The sequence below is a fragment of the Nilaparvata lugens genome, chromosome 12, assembly GCF_014356525.2.
Source record: "Nilaparvata lugens isolate BPH chromosome 12, ASM1435652v1, whole genome shotgun sequence".
In the NCBI taxonomy this organism is placed as follows: Eukaryota; Metazoa; Arthropoda; class Insecta; order Hemiptera; family Delphacidae; genus Nilaparvata; species Nilaparvata lugens.
This window is the reverse complement of record NC_052515.1, coordinates 17,556,964-17,570,426: the sequence shown is the minus strand read 5'-3', so window position 1 is coordinate 17,570,426 and position 13,463 is coordinate 17,556,964. Positions and strand designations below refer to the sequence as shown.

Sequence of the window (13,463 nt, the reverse complement as noted above, 5' to 3'; positions counted from 1 at the left end):
CTATGTAAACAATTAAATTTGATGGTTGAAAATAAAGTATCAGTATAAGATAGTATTTAAATGCCTATTCCAATTCTTGATCACATTTTTAAAAAAATAATTATCTTGATATGAAACAGGCTACTTTTGAGACTAGTAATGAATATAGCCTACTATTATTTTTTTGTATTAGTGGGTTTGGGAAATGACTGTTGCAGTTTTTGCAGCTGACTCTAGTCAGCTGGAGTGAGAGGAAATACCAAAATTCAGCAGGTGATAAGGGAGAAGATTTCTCATCACGATTCCATCGAAAAAGGGTATTGTTCAAATTCCCAACTTCTGATGACCATAAATTTCAAATGTTGGGAGCCAGCGCATCAGTGATTCCAGAGTCACAGGCCCCATTTCATATATATGCTGACTGGGCTATAGCCCTGAGCGGAAGATATTTGGGGGCGCCAAATATTTGGGGTCCCAAATTCCCATTTTATAAAATCTCTTTTATTTGCTTATTTGTTACATTCCACTGTAGAGAAAATTTATATTTGGAAACTACTACTCTGTAGCCGCAAAAATTATTCTGTTTCGGTTAGCTACTGACTGAATATTGACGTATTTATTCAGTACTAAATGTTTGTTGAAATAGAATAGAGAGAAAGAGCGACAAAAAGAGCACACTTCATTGCGAAGAAAGTAAACAAACAGTAGACTAACAGGAATTTTTATGCTCTCCGCTGCTGACTCATTGTCTAGACGTCTAGACCTAGACAATCTACCCTTCCCCACCCCCGCTCCGCACAACCACTGTCAAGAAATCATCAAATTGATCAGTCGACAGCTAAATCGCGAACGGGCTTGTTCATTACCATAGGCGTAGTTCAGTCTCCTATTTTATGTGTTGAAACACGGTTTGTGTTTTGATAATGTTTGTGTTCATTGGCATTCATCAGATTTATTTTATATTCACAAAATAATAATTATATAACAATGAATATAAAGTTGAGTGGTGCGGAATTTAAGAAGAGAGCTGCGAAAAGACTAAGTGATGAAAAGGAACTGTTGAGAAAAGTACCAAAAATCAATTGCTTTTTTAAAACCCCTTCGTCTAGTTCATCCAGTGAGACTGGCGCTCTTCCACTCTCTCCTGTAATGTCTTCCAACAGCCACAGTATCTATAATGAACATTTTTTTAAAACACCTTCGTCCAGTTTGTCTAGTGAGACCGAGGCTCTTCCACTTTCCCCTGTAACATCTTCCAACAGCGACAGTATAGGTAATGAACAATCAGAAACTGCAAACTTGTCCTTGTGTAATGAATTTTTACTGGAAGACCCTGCATCTTGGAAAACTTGTGATCCTCTGGTTATTGAAACCATTATTGAAAAAACACCCAAACAAAACTTCAATGCAGATTTTTCAAAGTCCGAGTGGATTTATTCTGATCAAAAACGTACTTTGTCTGTTAATTTTTTTAAATGTGTGCTTCCTAATGGAGAGACATACACTAGGGACTGGCTGATGTTCTCCCAATCAACTGGAAAGTTGTATTGCATTCCCTGCTGCCTCTTCCACAGCAAGAAAACTAACTTTTGTTCTGGTTTTAATGACTGGAAGCATGGCCAAAACCTGATCAAACATCATGAACAGTCAGCTGACCACAGACGTAACATGCTTACTTACATTACCAGAAGGTCTTATGGAAATTATAAAAGCTCTTCCTGAAAAATCAACTGTAGATAAAATATCTTTGGGCAAACAGAAAGCTACCAACATCATCGGGAATGTTTTTCAATGAAAACCTGATCAATATATTAAAAGACAATTTTTTTCTGTTTACATAGATGAAACGACAGATGTTAGTACAAAAAAAAACAGTTAGTAGTGATGATCAGTTACAGTGATAATTTTGAAACAAAGGTTGATTTGATAGATATTGTTGATTGCCCTGATGGAACTGCTCATACTTTGTATACAAAACTGATTGACACACTGAAAGAAACCAATGTGCCACTTGAAAATTGGATTGGCTTCTGTGCTGACACTACAGCAACTATGATGGGGCAGCACCATTCTGTTTCAACATTGATTCAGAAAAATCATCCACATGTGTTGATAACCAAATGTGCTTGTCATATTATGATACTCTTGGTATCAAATTATGCATATCGTCGGCTAAATTCTAATACCACGTATCTGCAAATTTTGGGGTTTTCAGTTTATACTTTAGTTTGGTGGCTGGAGTTGTTCTACAGCTAATTATTCTAATAACACGCAAGTGCAGCAGTCAAGGGAAATTCGTAAAAAAAAGGTAAATGTGCAACACGTATCTTGCAGTTGGTCAAACTGTAAACCCCCACCACGTATCTTGGATGGCAAAGCATGGTAAACAGTGTGTACATCAGTTTCTCCTTCATTTGTACATCAGATTCTGTTTGTTTTTCATTGTTGAAATGGAAAGAGACATGTTTTTGTAATTCGCTTTTCTTGCTTCTTCATTTAAACAACTGAGGTAAGTAGAAAATTCTAATTGTTATGGAAAGAATTCATGAAAAACATCATTGTTGAGATACTTGTTATTGAAATTAAAACAAGTGAATTATTATGCTTCTGATACCACGTAACTTGTATTATAATAGTGTTGTAAATCAGTGGTTTAACAACACAAATCAGATGGTTTTGAGTTTTTCCAAGAATACTGACTCTATTGCGTGAATAAAGGGTTAATATTGGTAAACAAAGTTCTAGTTTTTCATAACACCTACTATGAGGTTAAAGTTTAAGAAGGAACTTTGTCAATCTTCTTTCAAAATCTAGTTTTCAAGATACGTGTAATTGTAGTTTAAAAATCTGTTGTTTCAGGAGTGACATACGTGGTCCAAACCAAAGTAAAAATGTCAATGGAAAGTGATGAGGATGATATTATTGATGAGTTTGAATAGATTGGAAGCTGAAGATACAATTCGTAAGTAATATTTATAATCATAGTCTAGATTGAATAGGCCATCATAAATGAATGATTTTGCAAGCCAATTTTGTATGCCAGTTGATTGGTAGCTTAAGCCTGTGTCATACCCAGCTACTTTAGTAGTTGGTAGCGAGGTAGCTGCTACTAAGCAACAAGAGTGACATAGGCAGCTTCTAGCAGCTACCACTAGAAGCTACAGTCTATGTCACATTATTTGCTATTCAGTGGCAGCTGATAGAGTAGCAGCTGCTAAAGTAGCTTGGTGACACAGGCTTTATAGCCTTATTGGATCTGAATAGCATGCAACTGCAATAATAATTATCTGTTTTGCTGGTTACTACAGAATGCTCTCAAGTTTTCTTCTGACAAAACCCTTTTACAAAAAAAAACCTATGAAATGCCTATGGGGATGGTTATAAAATGAATGAAAGTGAATGAGAAATTTTCAAGTGATAGTTGGTGTTATTATCAACAGACTGATAGCATAATTATTGAGTATCAAATTGTTTTTTAAGTTAAGGAAGTTATTAACAATAGGCTAGCAAAGTTCTTATTTATTTTCATTTTTTTTCTGAGGATGATGCTCACATAAGCTCTTAGCTTGTGCGTGGGTAATGGATGAGAGAGATAAATGGACCTACAGCTTTAGGTGGATTCCAAACCACCGGGAAGCGATTTTGGAACTCATAAATTGTATTAATTCAGAGGAGTTTGCCTAGCGGTCACCGTTACAATGAGAGTGGTAGGGCGCCGCCGCTTATCTAATCTCACCGATTAGAAGCGCCTCTACCAACTAGGACAATCTCTTCCCTAAGCTTTATTTTAAGCTTATAATTTTCTAAGCTAATATTGTTTTTGGTCCTTTACAGGTTGTCAATTTCCAGGAATGTGTTTTTACAACATGAATTCAACAAATTTTTGTTACAACACGATTTTAATTAGATGTGTGTCCAACTGTCCACAATCAAATTTTTCATCAAATTCCATTTAATAAAATAATCTTGAATTCACAGCTGATTATAGTTGAGGTACCCCTACATTAGACATGGACTATTGAAATTCTATATTTATGAATGTCTTCTCTATGGGTACCTTACTTAATCAGTTGTTGGTTCAAGGTTATTTTATTGAATGGAATTGGATGAAAAATTTGATCACGGACACACAGCTTGAGAGTTATCAAAATAATATTGGCCTAAAGCATAGTTTCTACTTTTACATTCAAGACAATCCACTTTTTTACAGGAATAATTAGGAAAAGTGGTCCAAGAAATCAAGAGGATACCGTCATTTCACAGGAGGATGACATCATTTCACCGGAAGATAACATCATTTCACATGAGAACATATTTACACAAGAGAAAGACATCATTTCACATGAGGACATACTTACACAAGAGAAAGACATCATTTCACAAGAAGGAATAATTCGGAAAAGTGGTCCAAGAAATCAAGAGGATACCGTAATTTCACAGGAGGATGACATCATTTCACAGGAAGATAACATCATTTCACATGAGAACATATTTACACAAGAAAAAGACATCACTCCACAAGAATTGGCTGTATCCTCCTACAGCAATACTACATGTTTAAGTCTCATTGAGTCAGCTGATGTAGTGTTAGAAGGTGACTTGAATATTAGTGATATAGTAGGGCAGGACATTATGCTATCAGAAAGCTCTTTGAATATAATTATTGAAAATGACAGTTCTTTTGTTGAAAAGCAAGTTGATAGCCATTTATCCAGGAAAAACAACAGTGGAACAGACATTGAACAAGATCCCGATGATCCTGACTTCATTCTTGACAATAGTTATGACAGTGATTCATCACATGATGTAGATGAGGATAATGGAGAAGAGAACAAAATAGACAAAGAAAATCAAGTATTAATTCAAGAAACCCAGACCTCCATAGAAAAGGGACCTAATGGCTTAGTTGAGGCAGAACATGATTCCAGTTCAGGAAAACCCAGGAAGACAGAAAAGGAGAAGAAATAAAAAAGCTGTGCCCTCAGAATGGGAAGTGAACCGACAGAAACGGCTTTGTATGATGGAAAGGAGTACATTGGATTCACTAGGAAGAAAGTTGGTGAGAAAATGGTAGTTGAGAAAATGGGGAAAAGAAGAAAGAAAACTGGGCCCAAAGTGCAACTCCAAAGTTTGCAATGCCAATAAGAAGAGGCTTTGTGGTGAAATTTCTGAAGAAGATAGGAAGAGTATTTTTAAATCTTCTGGGCCTTGTCATGGAATGAAAAGAAAACGTTTGTGAATTCATTCATCACTAGAACAGTCCCAAAACGGAGTACTATAGCAGACCCTAGTAAGAGCAGGAGAAAAGGTACATTTTCATACTTTTTAAGACATAAAGGTGAGAATAAGGTAGTTTATGAAAAGTTTTTTTTAAACACTCTAGCTTTAAAAGAATGGATGGCACACAATTGGCTTGAAAAAGAAGATGATACTTTGACTGAAGAAGCTGATGAAAACCTCGATCAAACAATGGTTCAAGACATGGAAGAAGAAGTGAAAAGGAGGAGGTTATAGAGGAATGGTTTGATAGTCTCCCACAAGTACCTTCACACTATGGTAGGAAGTCTTCCAAAAAATTATACCTTGAACCAGTTTGGGATTCTAAAAAAGCAATGTACTGTGAGTTTAAAAGATATGCAATGGCTCAGCAAAAAACTGTTGGGCCTATAGGACTTTTCATAGGAGGCTTTTTGTAATAATGTATGACATGCAATGGAGCCAGGAAAACTCAACTATTAATAGAAAATCCATTTAATAAAAAATGCATGAAGCTAGCGTTGCTTCTCTAAATTTATTTTAAAAATTAGGCCTACTCACCAGGAAATATAAATTCAAATAGGTAGTTGATTTTTAAATCCGACATCAAATTTTGAAGAATTGGTTGCTACAGAAATGCCTGTTATGGAATATTTTTAAAGAATTGGATGCCATAGAAAGATCTGTTATAGAATGAATAATTTGCATTCAAATATTTATTGACATGGAATAAATTATTTTGTCAAATATGTTGGAGTTCAATTTTTCAACCAGTTTCTTGAAAAAATATTTTTTTCTGAAAAATATATTGTGCATTTGTTATCATTGTGTATGCATACCTGACATGTTCAGTTTTTTAAACCCAGATAATTTATTACGATTTTCTGACAAACAAATTGTACAATCAGCCTCTAAGTTTTGTACAAAATATGAATCTGATGTGACACATGCTTTGATCAATGAAGTAATTGCTTCAGAAATATAGTCAAAGACGAAATAAAAAGCAATAAAATGAGCAAAATCAGCCAATTGGCTGATTATCTATTGATTAAGAATAAGTTTATTTCATCAAGTGTGCCAAACGTTTGTGTAGCATTCATAATGTTTCTTACATTACCGGTAACGGTTGCAAGTAGTGAAAGGTCGTTTTTTTAGTGTGGATGAGTCTACAGATAGGGGCGCACAGGAATACTAGCATTGGAGCGCAGTCAGGCTAGTTACGCCACTGTCCAAATAATATTAAAAAATTCTGAGCCACAATGTAAATTACAAGCATCAATGTATTTAATGACTGGACTAGAATGAGAAAATGAAGAAATGATTGATCAATACTCAAAACAATTTTTCCTCTCTTAAATAGTCTATTAATTTGCTATTTTGAGACCAGCCACTGAAATTCTCACTGCCAGAGACTTCCTTGCATCATTGGTCTTGAGTACAGTGTTCCAGAGTATACAGTATGAAACCAAGACCCCATTTTAATTTTCATCACTTAAGCTGAGTATCCTGACCACAGAATATAATTCAGAATGGAAAGTTGACTAGTCATTCATGAAAGAAGAGATAAGAAATTTTACAATGAATTATAAAAAGGAGCAATCATATAAGACTGAGCCTCATTTGTTGTCCATATGTATTGGACAACATGCAGAATATACAGCTGCCTCAGATTCCGGTCCAAGAGACATTTTATCTGAGGCAACTCACAGTAAATGTACTGTGTATTCAAGATTTGAAAAAAAATACTGCAATGATTTTTGTATCACACAAATGTACTGCCAACAAGGGCCAAGTGAAGTGTGCTCACTTCTAATGAAGTACTTGGAGGTCATTCCTCCTGGAGTTAAAGAATTGAGAATATTTAGAATAGGATAAATGATTTGGCATTAACAGATGATGGGAAGTTCGAGGAAATAGAGCAGTTTTTCCCTGTCAGGGGGCATTCTTACCTCCCCTGTGATAGAGATTTTTCTACAATAAAACGGCAGGTAAAGAAATTCGACCATCTATATTCATTAAGAGAAATTACTGAAATGATAATAGAGAGCAGTAAGAGCAACAAGTTCATGGTGACACTTGTTTGTGACTATTGTACGGAACTCTTGATAATATGAACTAAATTTCTGGTCCCTTGAAAAACTCTTGTTAATTCGAACAAAATCAATGCATTTAGGTACACTGGATAATACGAAATGAAATACAGAGCCAGACCCGCCTGCAACAGGCAATATTTCGTATTTCTTAACAAAAACTCGATAATACGAACTTCTACTAAACATTAACATGATCAAACCTGCATAAAATTCACAAACATGTTCATTCAGTTCAATTTGTCTTTTCAGCTTTCAGTCTTGGTTGTCTTTTCATTCAGGAAGTATGTCTCCTAAAAAGTTCAAGTGCTTAACAATTTCTGAAAAACAGAAAGTGTTAGAAGCAGTTGGAAAAGGAGATAGGAAAATCGATGTAGCCAAGGCCTTTAATATTCCAAGGAGTTCGCTGTCTACTGTTCTGAAAAGTTAGGATAAGATAGTGCGCCCATCAGCAATTAGTGCTAAAAACGTATCAAGGAAGGCGACTTTCCACATCTGGAAAAGTGTTTTTGTTGAAAGTGTTTTGTTAAAAAGACAGTGTCGAGAAAAATACATTCTAGTTGGCGGCCTTTTACTAAAGGAAAAAGCTTAAACTTTTTCCTAAGAATTTGGAATCAATTGTAGTGCTAGCAAGAGGTGGCTTAAAAATTTCAAGAAAAGGGATGGGATAGTACTCAGGAAAAATGTGTGGAGAAAGATCCAGAGTGGACAATAATGTTTGTTTGAAGTGGGAAGAAAAACCTTCAAAGAGTATAATCTTATAAACCTATAAGAGTATAATCCTCGTGACATTTTCAATACGGTTGAAATCAGACTATCTTTCAAGTGTATGTCAGAAAAACATTCATGTTTAAAGAAGAAAAATGTCATTGTGAGAAACATAGCAAAGAGAGGTTGACTGTTTTACTGGCTGTGAGCATGGACTGCTCAGAAAAGATTACTCCTCTTGTCATACAAAAAGCTGCAATGTTTCAAGGGCAAAACCACATTTCCAACAACATACTGCTCAAATGAAACAGCTTGGATGACCAAGGATTTCTTCAATGAATGGTTAGTTTCATTGAACAAACACTGATATGAAAAGACAAGAACAACTGTACTGTTCACAATAATGCGCCAACCTTGTCAGTAGATATATTTTACCAATTCTGACACACCCTCAACCCTTGGCGTAATCTAGCCCAAACCTTAACTCTAACATTAACCTAACCTAACCTTGACATAACCTAACCTACCCCCTCCAAGCTCTCTTTAGATGTGCAGTTGACTGGATTATAGTGAATTGCAAAGTGAGTACAAGTGTTTTGTTTTCAATTTATTTACTTTGAAAATTATGTAAATACAATAGTCTTGACTGTTATCCAGTCAACCTTATTCAGTTTTTTTTTCACAAAATTTATTAAAGACTTATCCCTTTTGAAGATATATAGCAGTTTTGATTGTGTCATTATATATATATATATATAAGCTTATATGTAAATTAATAAAAACAATATAAAAATCTTGTAGTACCCTTTATTTTTAAAAACTTTAAAATAGTTCAACAACTAGTTTCGACCTAAAATAAAAGGTACTAAAAGATGTTTATATTGTTTTCATTGATTTGTTAAAAAGTAGCCCATGTGAGTGAAGTGTTTTTACATTTGTATGTATATTTAGTTGTAATATCTGATGGCATGTATGTTGTTGTCAGACATGAACCCTGCCAATAGTATCGAGACATTAACAGCAGGCTTGTAGCTGCATTCATAGCCGACCAGATTAGAAGAGGGCATCTAGTCATCATGTGGGGTATCCAATGATGAGTCACGGTCGAAGGAATATAACGAGCTGATGGCTAGGGGTAGAGTGGAGGTGCAATATATTGCAAACAACCCATTTTTACCAGCTATAAGTTTGGACTAAAACTGTAGGCTCACTCCCCAAGCCCATAAGAATACTCAAAGGGTTTACTCCTGCAGGGTTACTCATTGAAATACACAATTCTACTCCTCACTTCCCTCAACCTCCCAATCCTACTCCTACTCCCAACACCTCTCATACTAACGTCAGTACTCGACCTCAGCATCATACACAGTCACATTCTGGACCCCATTCATAATTCCAACCCTGGAACCATGGTGATTTTAGATTGAAGTGGGTTTCAGACAACCATGAAAAACTTGAGCTTATATCCCAGCTTCTTGAATTCTCAGCCATGAGTTCACAACATACCAGTCAAAATTTAGCAATGAAATTTCCAGAATTCTATGTGAATGGGATATAAATGAAAAAATTATACTTTCTGTGTCAGACAAAAATGCAGCATTCAGGGTGCCTTGAAAAATGTTATAAGCTTGAAAAAATTTGGTTGTTTTGCTCATACTCTCAACTTACTTGTCAATGATGCTCTGAATGTTTCACAAGTTAAGGACTTGCTACATAAAATTGTGAGTCATTTTAGAAAGAGCTGCATAGCTAATGAAAAGCTTATGGCATGTCAGCAAAATATGTTGAATATTTCCACTCCACTGAAGCTGGTGCAGGATGTATGCACAGGGTGGAAATCCACATTTTACATGTTGGAGAGATTTGTAGGCTTCAATAAGGAGTACAGTGGCATTGCTAGACAAGGAGCTTACAATTCTGAGTTCAGATGAGTGGAAAATGGTGAGTTGTGCCAGATTCTGAAGCCATTCGAATCAGTGGCGAATACTATAAGTGGATAGGAGTAATGCACTGCTTCCTTGGTAATACCATTGGTAAATAGTTTAGATTGCGTTGTAACAAAAATGAGCCAGAAGGACTACTTGAAACCAGTAAAAGAAGTTGTGACCAATTTTAAAAATGGATTGAAAAGACAATGTGGTGGATATGAACATTCACAAACACTGCTAATGAGTACTTTCTTAGCCCCTCGTTTTCAGAATCTAACATTCTCTCAATCAAAGTCAGCAGAGAATGCAAAACAATATGTGAAGAATGCTCTTACTCAAAGATTGAACAGCATGATGGACTTGGCAACCTCACAGCATGATGTGAGGCAACCCAGCAAGAGAAAATACTTTAAATTCGAATGGAATATAGTTTCATGTCTCATTGCATGATATTAAAAATTTGCATTAAGTAACCCCAGAATATATATTATGGTAGTTGTGTATGATACAGGTAAAAATAAGTTTGACCCGTTTTTTGTTCAATTTATCACAAGATCAAAGATTTCTTATGAGGCTATATCTGTAGCTTGGTGCAAGAAGTACCAATGTCACAATTTCTCAGTTTCTGGGTTTTTATATCATTATGTTCTAAATACTCCACATTTTCACGTGCAAGAGCTACCATGAACTACAATTTAAAGAGATAGCTTTTCGCTGAGATACCTCTATGCCAGGAGGTGCACATGGCGATGGGAGGGATGGAGAAAGACAAAGTGAGCAACATAAGTCATTGTCATTAATGATAGAACGTACAGCGTCCTGCCAGCAGTATGTAACATACTCAAAGTCCTACCAAGTTGAACACATATTTGAGTACTTTCCGTCCTGCTGGCAGTACTGAAAATATTCCCATTGTGAAGACCGTTTCATTCTCTTCACAGCGCAAAAAAATCAGGTTGGTACGACTGTTTGTTCAGTAATGGCGAGATGTTTTGTAAAGGCTGTCACATCTTTGTTTTGGCTCCATATTTTGATGCGCCCAACAGCTAAAATGAGTGGAGTAAGTCGATTTTTGGTGAAAATTGGAAGACAGAAAAGTGTTTTGGAACTATAGTTTCAATAAATAAGTGTTTCGGTAGTGTGAAATGGGATATTGATGGGAATACTACAAAAGTTCGGTTAGCAGACATCAACCCACATGTTGAAAGTTATACAGTGCAGCCAGCACTTCATACACAGGCCAAGAACAGACCGTCTACTTCAAAAGGTGAGTTATTTCAATTGTTTTGTAAACTATTCATAACATTCCTATTTTAGATTTCCATTTCAGTGTCATGCCTTATTATTTCAAGGTGTCACATCAATTATTTAAAAAACTTTAATAATTTATTCTGTGAAATGCAATGACCCATTTTTCATGACTTATCAAAACTTACAGTATCTAGAATCTACTTTATTGCATTTGATTTTTTTTAATTATTGGAATTTCATTCATCTATAATGTTCATAAACAATAAATCAATTCTCATCCTGTCCTTTGACCGGTTTGATGCAGTTCTTCAGCTTCTCTTTTCATGAACAACTACAGTAATCTTTTTATCACCCATAATAATGCATAGATAACATTCTATTTTCTATTCAAGTTGATGTTACTTCTGGATCGAAAAATTATTTTAAAAGCATTGCAAGCTTAGTTTTTACATGGCATTACAAAGTTTTATACTGGTGTTTTATACAGCAAACCTGTTCCATTTTTATGTTGCAGGAATTGCAGTTTCCACAGCTAATCAAGAAAAAATACCTACTTCAACTTTAATTCCAAGTGGTAAGTTATCTCTATTGTTTATTATGATGGTGAAAATCAATTTTTTTACTGATTGCATGAGAATACATTTCATGAATTATTTTGAAGTAGAAATAAAAGTTTCTAATTCTCAGTGACGACCGTTTCGCCAAGGTGTCTGACACCAAATGAGGGCTATCAATGCTAAATATAGTGCAACTTTGATTCTGTTTTGTTTTTAAAATACTGGTGATCTACACTAATTTTAATTTTATTTTGTAATTTAATTTTTCTAACTTAATTTTTTGATTGCAACCAAAATTTGAGAAATTTATCCACTCCATAAATATTTATAGGCTGGATTTTGGCACTATAGTTTATCGATAGATTTATGGATTCAATAAGTTTAAGGAGCGTTCTAGAAACGCATTACTCATATTTATCAGTTCAATAAAGTTATTGAATGGATAAACAGCTTATGGAACGACTGAGAAACCAGGCATTTAGTGTTTATCGAGAGATTTAAGGATTCAGTAAGTTTATGGAGCGTTCTAGAAACGCATTTCTCATGTTTATCAATTCAATAAAGTTATTGAATGGATAAACAGTTTATGGAATGACTGAGAAACCGGGCATAAATGGTTTTCTTGTATAGACTCAGCTAGTGCTTACAATCAGATTCAATTAACTGACAGTTCAAAACACCTGACAGCATTTATTACCCCATTCAATTTATATCAATTCAAGCAATAGCCATATGGTATTTCTAGTGGTTCTGCTTTATTGACTAGCTTGATGCAGAAGTTATTCGGTGATTTAAGATTCAAAGGTTTATTTTTCTACTTGGATGATTCAGTAATCTATACAGACAACCTCACTAATCACTGGAAATTGCTTGATGAAGTTTTCCGCAGACTTAGGAATGCTGGATTAACTGTGAACCCCAATAAGGTAACCTTTGCGGCTAATAAGATTAATTTCTTAGGTCATCTTGTTCCACACAACAGTATATCCATTGATCCTGAAAGGACTAAGCCTATTGTGAATTTTCTGGTTCCAACTAAAGTTAAGGGAGTAGAACGTTCTATTGGTATGGTCCAATTCTTTTCGAAATTCATCCACAGTAGTAACACTCTCTCTTTGAAATTTACAATGTCTGCAAAAGGGAACTACATTGAACCTGTGAGCAAAATGATTGACGACCTGGCAGTGGACTTTTCAGTTAAAATGAGTCTAGAATCCAACAAGCATGATAAGTGCCATGAAAGAAGAAACTTCTTACTCTCTAAACTTCTTACTCCTCCAAAGGAAAAGAAACTGAATCACTAGTCACTGGAGAATACCATTGGCACTCAAAACTGATAGCAGATCATCATTGACATAGTCAAAATCTAAGCTTAATACTTGCAGGTTTTGCAGTGTGTAGAAGACCTTGTGATCCAAAACAAAAAGATCATGAAGGTCAATATCACTATTCATGGAAGCTAGTCCCAATTGCTGAAAATGACTATTGTGGTGATTTGAGATTTTCTCTAGAATAGTCTCACCGCATAACATGAGAAGGCCAAAATTGACAAATTGATTTTTATATACACAAAACAACATTGTGAAAATAAATTAGCATAATGATTATTGTTTACAGAGTCTTCACTATCAATAGAAGTTCAAATGTATTAGAACATGGAATTGTTTCTGAAAAAAAGTTGAGCTCTTCTGTTG

General features: G+C 35.1%; 1 long non-coding RNA gene across 1 annotated transcript; it reads left to right on the top strand.

Annotated features, from left to right (window-relative positions):
- Positions 1–2,292: 2,292 nt before the first annotated feature.
- Positions 2,293–4,315, top strand: LOC120353838. Its single transcript, XR_005572639.1, has 3 exons — positions 2,293–2,488; positions 2,839–2,941; positions 4,190–4,315. It is a non-coding gene; the product is annotated as an uncharacterized LOC120353838 (long non-coding RNA).
- Positions 4,316–13,463: the final 9,148 nt, after the last annotated feature.